Source organism: Triticum aestivum, chromosome 3B (genome assembly GCF_018294505.1).
Source record: "Triticum aestivum cultivar Chinese Spring chromosome 3B, IWGSC CS RefSeq v2.1, whole genome shotgun sequence".
Lineage (NCBI taxonomy): Eukaryota > Viridiplantae > Streptophyta > Magnoliopsida > Poales > Poaceae > Triticum > Triticum aestivum.
In genome coordinates, this window is record NC_057801.1 from 750,634,646 (window position 1) to 750,645,402 (window position 10,757).

Sequence of the window (10,757 nt, forward strand, 5' to 3'; positions counted from 1 at the left end):
CACGAACCGGTACTAATGAGAACGGCCGGCTAGCCGTTGGAACCGGCACTAATGGACACATAAGTGCCGGCTCAAAACCAAACCGGCACTAATGTGTCTCATATTAGGTCCTTTTTCTATTAGTGATATGGTCTCAAACAGGCCCCTCGCGCCTGGTTTGAGTGCTTCGCATCTGTGGTGACCGCAGCTGGTTTCTTGCCCAGTGACCATGATCCCGCGTTGTTTGTTCACACGTCTCCTCGTGGTCGGACTCTTCTCCTTCTCTATGTTGATGACATGATCATCACTGGTGACGACACTAATTACATCGCCTTTTTTAAGGCCCGCCTTTACGAGCAGTTCCTTATGACTAATCTTGGTCCTCTTCGCTATTTTCTTGGGATTGAGATCTCCTCCACCTTTGATAGCTTCTACATCTCTCAAGAGAAATACATTCAGGATCTTCTTGCTCGAGCTGCTCTCAGTGATGACCGCACTGTTGTGACTCCTATGGAGCTCAACGTTCATCTTCGTGCCTCTGATGGTGACCCTGCACTTTGACACACATGTATATGTAATGGCCTTTGGCCCTCAGGAAATATAGTTGCTCATTATCCAACAAACAGAAACTCAGCTAATGGTCAGCATACGTATCGATGTATCGCATGCATGGAATCACGTTTTACCAGTGTCAACTTTAGAATTTCTCATATTGTTCTATGAACTATAAAGCCTGTTGTACTGAGCAGCATTAAACAAATACATCATTGGAATCTAACCTAAGTGCAAGATAAACCTTACAGGTAGAGATGGTTCGTAATAAATTCATATTTGAATTACATCCCCAATTATAATTGTCAAATTTCATAGCACCGACAGCATTATAGGACACCAACAGCATTATAGGACACACAACGGATGCTGCCCCAAAAGATCATTGAAAATGTCCAGCACAAAATAAAGAAACAATTTGAAAACTCAGAAGCCTTGCAAAGTACACACATACAAGAGAAATAAACCAGCAGATGAGATGTAGGCAGACATACGCCAGATGGGATATAGTTACCAAAGGCATATTCAATATCATCTGTCTTCGGGCATGCTGCATCAGAAGCTATAACATCTTGAAGCATGTGTATCCAGTCAGTGATGTCCTCCAGAACATTATCTTTTCCATCAACAGCAACCTTGGAAAATGTCAATACAGAATCTCAGTAAGCATAACAGCAGCACCTCTATTAAAGCAAAAAATATGCGCAATCATAATGATCATTAATGGTTGATTACTCATTTGCATAAAGAGTCGGGCCAAGAAAACAGTACGCAGGTTGTGTGGAGCCTGAAGTGCATCATTTTCCTTTACAGGAGGTAGATTCATCATTAGGAAAAAGTGAATAACAGTAAAAAGGACCAATATGTCCAAGAGAAAAGGTTCCATCAACTCATAAGAAGCTTTCCACATCGCCGGATAATAATCAGGGACCATATTTTGACATGAAGCTCTACATTTTTTTTAGAAAAGGAGGATGACCACCGGCCTCTGCATCTGGGCCATGCATGCGGCCACTTTATTAATTATTCCCACAAGACCTTACAAAGTCATACAACAGTAAGACTGAAGCCACCGTCTAAGCAACAACTGCCGCTACACCTATCCAGTTGATGAAGGAGCGCTGATAGTCTGGGCCTAATACCAAACAGACATGGCAGCCAAACCTAAACACCTAAGACCTGAGGTCCCAACCAGGACGCCTGCCTGGTATGGGGCACCTACCAGTCCGGCGCACTCCTCAACCAGGACGCCTGCCGGGTATGAGGCCGCCCCAGCCACCTGCCACAAGTCCATCTTCAGAGCTGTACTGTTGCGTCTACCGTGCCAGGTCTCTCAGCCATCGACGCCACCACGACGCCAGACAGTGTCGTCCTCCTGCGCGAGTCCATCCTCCCACATCGAACTCCGAATCTGCACTATGCCACGCCATCCAGATCCGTCGCCATCAATGTATGAATGAAGCACCGCTCCACCAAAGAAGCCGCCCGCTGGTCCCGCGAAGCCAAGTGCACCTCCAAGAATGCCGCCCCTAAGGGGGTTACGACACATGATTGCCGCCAACATCCGATCAGCTGATCTAGGGTTTCTCCCGAAGGTATTGAGTGGAGTTGGGAGCTTCACCTTGATGATGCCTTCATGAAGGAAACGATGATAAGGGCATCGTCATCACCGTCTCCGGCCATCGACCGAAGATCAGGTTTTCACCCGAATCCGTCCCAAGAAATCCACCCAACCACCTGTGCACCGTCTCGGCCGCCTTCAAAGCCCCAGATCCAGCCGCCTAGATCCGCGACCAACCGCAGCAACAGTGCCACCGTGGGACCCCTGGCGCACCGGCCACTGCCTGAGTGTGCCACCATTGGAGCCTAGGAGGAGGGCTCCCACCCCGCCTCTCCAAGCCACGAGAGCCACCGAGAAGGATCCCGCGCGCTCGTCGCCGTCTACATGCTTGTCTCTTGTGAAGGAAAACAGAAGTTGAGCTAGCAGTATGTCAGAAGGCCATGCAAATATAAGCATATAATACCTTTTTCACAACGAAATGTCATAGATGAATTAATATTATACCAAGATACTACTACAGATGTAGATCATGAACTAAGGAGATTACCTCATATGATACATCTTTGTTAAAGTTTGTTCGAAATAACTCTCCAACATCTTCAATGCAAGTCGGGATGAAAGCCTGCAAAGAAAAAATAACACCTGCATTATATACTCTAAAGCCGATCACGAACAAAGGGCCAACTTCCAAAACATAATCTCCAATTAAACCATAATGGAAGGTGATCATGCGGCATTTGGCAATATAATCAGCAAGCATGCATGGGTTATTGAAGATAGCAACTACTCAGGCACATTCAGTCTGTAGGCTAGAAAATACAGTAAATTCTAATACTGAACACCCAACTAATGATTATGCAGTGTTACAACACAAGACAAGAAAATTTCCACTGCACCAATTTTGTCTTCCATCCTATAGTAAGGTTCATGAGCCATTGAACGCTGTGTATGCTGGGATTAAGGGTTACTTGACTAATTGGAGTCTAGTCATGTTGGGTGTCATGTGACTAATGGGAGCGATTAGGAGTTCACTTTGACAAATGGTCACCTGTAAATCATATATATTACACTACTCCAAAAAACTGTTGTTGAACAAATTAACGGAAAATTAAATACATATATGAGTATCACCTCGGCAAGCTCGATTTCATCAAGAGTTCATGTTGCTATTGAAATGGGTCCTTACTGTCAGATGCAACCAGTGTGTCTTCTGAACCCCAATGTTCTTTGTCAGCTACAACATCAAATTTAATATCAAAGTTAACTTCAGTAGCACTCTCTGATGATTCATCCTGAACCAAAAAGAGCAAATTTCTGGGGGCATGTTCTCTTCAAAGTACTTACCGTTTAATAGAGTAGGTATTGCCTTTGAAATAAGGGAAGGCACACTGCAATTCAGGCAAATCAAGTCAGACATAGGCAGATAACATGAGCAAAGTGCGTGAAGCAGCAACGCAAAAGGTGCATCCTGTTCTGTTCCAGCAAGGAAGTTTATCATAAAGTCTCATGTGCATTTAGCTAACAAATAAAAGTATGTATATCAAAAGCTCGATACTACTTTTGCCTTGTTTAATACAAGTTGCTTTGCCAGCTCTTGAATTACGATCTACAAATACTGAAAGTAAGCTATGAGCATTGTCGCTTCATATTGCTTGTAATGGCAGCATAACACAGAAATATCATATATAGACATCATAATTAAACACTAAAAGATACTGCATAAATAAACATCATCCTATCCTGAAGTGTATTACCATGTTAAATGATGACATCACACTGGAAATAAGTGAGAAAGAAAAGAAGTCCTGATGAATATGCAACGTGAAGCACTAACTACTAATGCACAGTTAAATTTGCATGATTCCTTAGTGTCCGTGAAATCTACAGAAGTTATTGAATCAACATTGAATAAAATAGATGAGTGTGCAAAGATGGACCAAGTGATCGCTCAACTCAGCCAACTAGTCAAGTCGACATGTTGAGTCGAGCTGCCAGTTGCCACTCGTCGACTAGTCTACAATAGATGAGATGAGAGAGACGAGATACTTTCCACATCTAAACTCACACAATTCAAAGCAAGGCCTCAACAGAATGCCTTACCACAACCATTGTACATCACCACAAATCATCTATCCTCTTCTCGCTACACGGTACACCACTACATTTTCTGAACAATCCAGAAGGTATTACTCAGGAGATAACTTATGCAAATTAAATAGCCCTATAGCACAGCCAGTTCTCCCTCTCATAGCAGGTTTTACTATCCATTTCAACTTGAGCAGTAGTTTTGAATATAACAAGCATTGATCTGATATGCTATCTCGATTGATTCAGTTAAACCACACAACAATTTCTCGAAACAGATTCAGCTACTTGCCTGACACGAATAACAAAACGGTGAGCTGATAGCTAAACCACATAACAAAAGCCTACTTGGACAGCACAGCTGAACACAGACCAGACCTCAATATTACACTAAATTTCAGTCAACAGCCAAGTGCATGAGCAAGGTCTAAACGATTGTGGATCCTGGATAAACTCGTTCCCCGCAGGCATGCGCTCCTTAGTATGGTAGGACCTAACTTGCTCTTCCTGCACTTGCGCCACTGCCGCCATCGGCAAACCACCTCTGAACAAAATTCACCAGGAAGGAGCAAAGAACTGGTGGTGCTAGGAAATACTACCGACCATGGACAGCCTTCAACACCACCATCGAGTGATAAGTGGACTATTACTGCGCATTTTCATGGAACGACCGATTGCGGGTTTTTTTAAACTTATATGCTAGTAATACACGTACTTCTCCATACAATAATTTTGTCCATTGGTGAACATCAACCAAAATAGACAGGAAAGTGCATAGAGCTTCTTGTTTGAACTTTCCTTGTTTAGTTTTCTAGAACTCATATGCTAGTACTACACGAACTTTCCCATACAATTTTTTTATGTCCACAGGGTCATCAACCAAAATAGATAAGAGAGTGGAGAGAACACATTCACCACTCATATAAAGAGTAGAAAACCTGGAGAGAAATTTTTTTATCTCGCAAAGTATGAGACGAGTCGCAAAAAAAAAAATAACATTCAGCTAGAGAATATGAGCACAGGAATATCAAATGTTTGAACTTTCTCGATGGCATCCATTGAACTTAAAACATTTCTTTAGCAAAAGACTGCAAGAGTGAAGGATGTCTTTTGCCATATTTTTACAAATGGATCACGCTTGCTTTACAAAGTACTAGAAAGATCCCTCTAAAAACAGTACTACAAGATTTGTGAACACAAGATCGCACAGAAGTTGTACTGATCTACAGAGGAAGTTTTGCTACTTGTAAGAAAATAAAAATGAACTCTAACTTGGAGAATCAACATATGTTTCTTTCCGTTGATTACATTCGATTCATGTATGTACTGAAGAAACAAAATTGCAACTCCACCATTGACTAGTCCATGGCTGAAAAGCCGAACTTCACAGAATGACATTTTTCGAACTTAGCCGAGGAATAATTTTCTCAAATTCATGTTTGAACTCCATTTGGAATTTTTCAACCTCCCCTCTGGGAGGTGTTGGCTGATTTCCTCAGGGTGATGAGCTTCTGAAGATAGTGGTGCAATCGCTCAATGACAAATGCGATGAATAGTGTGTATCCTGCAAGGAGCGATAAGTTGTTAGAAATGTTTAGCTTCGAACTTGAATAAAATATAGGAACTGTGTTGAGTTTATTTTCAGATTTCTGCTAGCATGCATCAAGACATTTTATATATGGTTTTTACAATAAAACATATACTAATTTTTATGCCAAGTAACTTCAAACAAAACAGAAGTGGAGCTTCATTTACAAGAATAGAATAGAGCATATGGTAGTTTCGAGCCATACAAGGTTTTCTTAAATGCTTATTAAGGCCGATGGCTGCGGGCGCGGGCTAGGCGGCAGCGTGTGAGAAAGTGTCGTTGATGCACGCAGAGGACTACCATCGGCGCTCAACTTGGACGGTTGCCAGCAACTGTGGTGGACGGGCTGGTGGTGGTGCAGGAATGTTCAGACTGACGGTGTTAATATTGTGTTTGTTTGTAAGCAAGGTTCTGAGGTTAAAAGAAACAAAAATGAAAGATTTTTTATGTGTGATTGCTCACCGGTGGCGGTGGCAAGGCAGTAGGTCTTGCCGTAGGAGCTTGCAAATGTGGGAGCGGACAGCGGGCAGCGGTCTCGAAGAAGGTGAGCACCAACCCCTGTTGTGCATTGCGGCGAGTAGGCTCCAAATAAAAATGGTCGACCATGCAGGAGGTTGCACATGGATGAACCATTTTTTCTCGTACTGAAGCTTCTTTGTACTGAAGCTTATTTCCAGAAATCATATCAGTGGGTTATTAAACACATGCAGCAACATCGAAAGAGGAACACTAGAAAAAGAGGAGGACACTATACAGGAACTAAAGTGGACAGACTACACTAGTGTCAAAAGCATTCTTATATTATGAGACGGAGGGAGTAGCATTTAGTAACGAATATTAATCAGTTCAACAAATGAGGTTGTTAACGAGCCCATTAACGATAAAAATGAAGTCAGCTAATAAGTTACTGGTCGAATTAAATTTCTGTGTTTTGAAGCAGCAGCAATAGTCGGACTGAGGGCGACATCCATGGGGGATATATAGTTGAACTTGCATGATGTGGAAATAGGAGCATGACTTCTGTACTTACTAGACGAGCATGTCTTCTGTACTTTCTAGACAATACTACACGAACAAGTATAATGCTATGTGAACTTTTGTGATGGGTGACCTTTTAGTTTTTATTATCAGTACTTGTTGAAAATAAATATCTAAACCACCAGACTTGGGTGTGGGAACCAAAATTCAGAAGAGCAGCATCTCAACAGGGATTACACTAGCTTTGACATTCTGAGAATAGTGAGGGCTCAAATGCCAAGTAATGTTCAGTAACTGAAAAGGCATCATTTTTCTGACATTCGGTTCTGAAACTATGTGGACCTAATTAATTATTGGCAGTCAAGAAATGTACAAGTTGCATATATTTCTGCCTAGTAAATTATGCTACCAAGCCTACCAAGTCAAAACAATTTTCTTGAGAATAATTTGGTCAGGATCCAAACTTTTTCAGTGAACATGCAGCACAAATTGCAGGTTGCTCCCATCTCTGTTCTCCAAAACAATCAGAGGGACGGATGAAAAGGGAAACATGTAACAAATAATTTTCATTTCCGTAAACAAAAACAATCAGGCAAAGACTCCGAAATTAGCATGCACACCAAAATTAGTGCAGTTTCAACATGTACCCTGAAACATGCAAGTTTTAGACTTAGAAGTGCCATTGGAGGTTTCAGAAGCTTCATCTAGAGTAGCACATGTACTTCTGCAACTAGAAAAAATATTTATATAGGAAAAGAAACTTATTCAAACAAACTGGATGAGCTAGGAACACAATGCTTATCTTTCAGGCATAAGTACAAACACCCATGGGCAGAAATGCTATTAACTTTTTTGCTCCCCTGCATTAATATTTGTACACAAAGACTTATAGTCCTGTCAGGAGCATTTGTACTCTTTGAATCTTTTTTTGTTCTCTGTATTTTCATGTGGTTTCTTATATGAACCCTTTCAAAATTTGAATTCCTCGTGATGATATCTGCGAACCTTCTTAGACGATGATGTTGAACTTGCGCTCGATTGCATATGTACTTGAAGGAATTTTTACTAAACACCACAATCATCTACTTGTATTCATCATTTACTGCTATGACTAGTTGGAAGGACAAAAGACCAACCGAGTGGCATGAGTTACGGTGGCCCATTACACATAAAATTGAACTTCTTTTTCTACCAAGAGGGTTGGGGCTAGCAGTTGTCTTGGTTTTGAATTTATCTGGTAGCAGTATATTATTTCAGTCAGCTCGATCTTCATCAGTACTAGAATGACTAGACAAGAAGTTTAGATTTGTAGCAGCACACGCACCAAAATTACATAATTTTTCTTCAACTTTGTTAGGTGATTGCATCAGTACTAGTATGGTTGGAAAAATATTTCAGATTTGTAGCAACACACACATGAAAACTTACAGAATTTTATGGGAATGGACGAGTTCTGATTTTTTGAACTCCTCCAATGGTTGCACATGAACTGAGCAATATAACGACTAACGGTAGATCATTTTGATCTGAAAAGCTACTTGACTGAAAATTGACATACACATCCAAAAGTTCAAAACTACAAGACCCGCCCTATGTTTTTCTGCTACTACACTATCAAAACTTTTATTCAAAACGCCTCTGAACTTTAAGCCTGAATCTTCCTTCAACTTTAATTTTCATATTGCCCAACAAACTAGCTCAGTAACTACAAAAGCAAAGCATGCCCAACAAACCTCCAATAATTTTCATTTCCGTAAACAAAAACAATCAGGCAAACACAAGTAGCATACCTGGAGTTCCCACCGCGGCCAGAAGCAGAGATCCATTTGGTGTGCTCTCGACAAGAAGTCCCCTATTTTGATAAAAAAAAAAAGAGATCAAGGCTTCGGTATGGATAAATAAATTGGTAGCAATGTACAGTCAACATCTTTTTGTTTTCAATTTTTTTCCTGAACTTATTAAGTTTCTATGTATGAACGTACAAACTTTCTAAGCATGAACTTTTTGCTAGCGTTTGTTTTTTGGTATTACAAACTGTTTTCTTCATTACAACAAACACCTTTAAAAGATAGCAAAATGGCACATGGATTCAAAATGAACTCAAACAGAAACAATTCAGTAGTAACATTCCTGGAGACATTGCAAGTTCTGAACTGAACCTCTTTTTGAAGCTGAGAGAAACAAAATTCCACGGGGTTGACAGGGGTGTTATCGCACAGGGTCGTTGGGGCGGCCTTGGACAGGGACTGGTGGTGGTGAACGGCCTCAGGTGGCGGAGGCGAACGGCCTCAGGTGGCGGAGTTGAACGGCCTGCGTGCTGAGGCCACGGAGGGCGACGCCGGAACATGGGCCACACATGGCGCATTGCCGCGAGAAGTGGTCAGATCGCCGGCAGGAGGTGCGGCGAGGCGAGCACGTCCTTGGGAGGAGAGGCGTCACGCCTAGCGACTGTCGAGGTGTCGGGGGTGAATTAGAGTAGCAACACTTATGTTTTTGATTGCCTTGGCACAACAAGATAGTACATCTAGCAATCTAGGCCAAATATAATCCATAGGTTAGAGATTGACCAAACCAAAAATCTATGTACTGAACTTATGTATCTATACACTTGACTCCTTTATGTTTTATCTTATAGAGAAATACTGAAGCAAAATCTGAACATGATCACACTACCATATGGAGGTAAAAGACACACTCAAATTTCAGGATTTTTCTATAACATTCTGCATGCTATATTTTAACAAAACAAGAACACCAAAGCCTTTTTCTTACTATGATTTTGGTCGCCGTGAGCATGCAGCAAGTAGGATCAGGCTCTCGGTGGCGCAGGCATAGGATGCACGTTAGAGAAAGATTACTTGCTGAAGGCCACCATATTTTCCTACAGTAAGACATAGGAAAGATAATATATAAAGCCCATTACAGAAAGAATCAGCAGTCCAGTTTTAAACAAAAACATTTTACTAGAACTGAAAGCAATGATTGTTTTTTTCAAACTTCTGGGTGAGGGCATGGTGCTCTAATCCATTTTGTCAGATCTAAACATCCATTTTTTTGGTGACCAAAACTGATGCATAACAGCACAAGTGCAGAATTGTTCGTAGGCATAAGAACAAATACGTAGAGTGCACATATGATATTTCAGGATTTCATCAATACATTAAAGTTTATGAACTGAAAAGAACGCAAAAGGTGAACTGAAAATAAAATAAAAGTTGTATCCTATATAGTTCAAGGTCAAAAGAACAACACAGGGAAACGGTGGGCAGGGACGTGTGCACCTGCTGGGGTAGGGGGCGCATACGGGAGCCCAAGGTGCGGGCGGAAGGTGGCTCGACACAGTCGGCCTGGGAGCTGTGACGGTGAACTGCCTGGGGCGGCCTGGTTGGACTGCTGATCACAGTGGTGGCGAACCCAACGGCCTGGGGCGGCCGGGTTGGACTGCTGATCGCAGTGGTGGCCAACCAAACGGCCTGGCAACACCGGGATGAGTGGCAACCAGGAGGTGAAGAGGGTGTCCACGACGGAGAGATTGAACGTCATGTGGTTGCAGCTTTGAACCGCATGTACACGGCGGTGGAGCGATAGAAGCTCATGAATCATGTGTGGGGCGATAGCCACGGCGCCGGTTGTGTTGCGGGTGGCGGCGGGATCTGGGAATGAGGCAGTGTCCGGCGGGGCAGGAAAAGGAGACGACGACCGGCGACGTGGGGAAGGGAGGCGTCATCCGGTGGCACCGGGGAGGAAGGCGGCGTCCGGCGGCGCGGGGGAGCGAGGCATCGTCCCACGGCACGGGGGAGGGAGGCGGTGTCCGGCGGCACGGGGGAGGGAGGTGGCGGCCGGCGGCGCGCGGGAGGGAGTCGGCGGACAGCTCGCGCGAGGGTGGAGGTGGTGGGTGCTCGGGATGAAGGCAGGTCGTGGGGGATCACCAGATGCAAGAGGTTTCGGTGGGCTTTTGGTGGGTACTTCGGGCCTTTGGACAGACGGATCGCCTCCTCTATATAGGGGGCGGGG

The 10,757-nt window shown here is 43.1% G+C and overlaps 1 long non-coding RNA gene across 2 annotated transcripts; it reads right to left on the reverse strand.

Moving 5' to 3' along the window:
- Positions 1-5,240: 5,240 nt before the first annotated feature.
- Positions 5,241-10,696, reverse strand: LOC123066338 (uncharacterized). Of its 2 annotated transcripts, XR_006431315.1 has the most exons (5): positions 10,025-10,696; positions 9,516-9,624; positions 8,903-9,275; positions 8,534-8,595; positions 5,241-5,741 (listed from the first exon to the last, which is right to left on the reverse strand). It is a non-coding gene; the product is annotated as an uncharacterized lncRNA (long non-coding RNA). The 2 variants fall into 2 exon arrangements; XR_006431314.1 differs by having other exon boundaries at positions 9,516-10,696.
- Between the last annotated feature and the right edge of the window lie 61 nt (positions 10,697-10,757).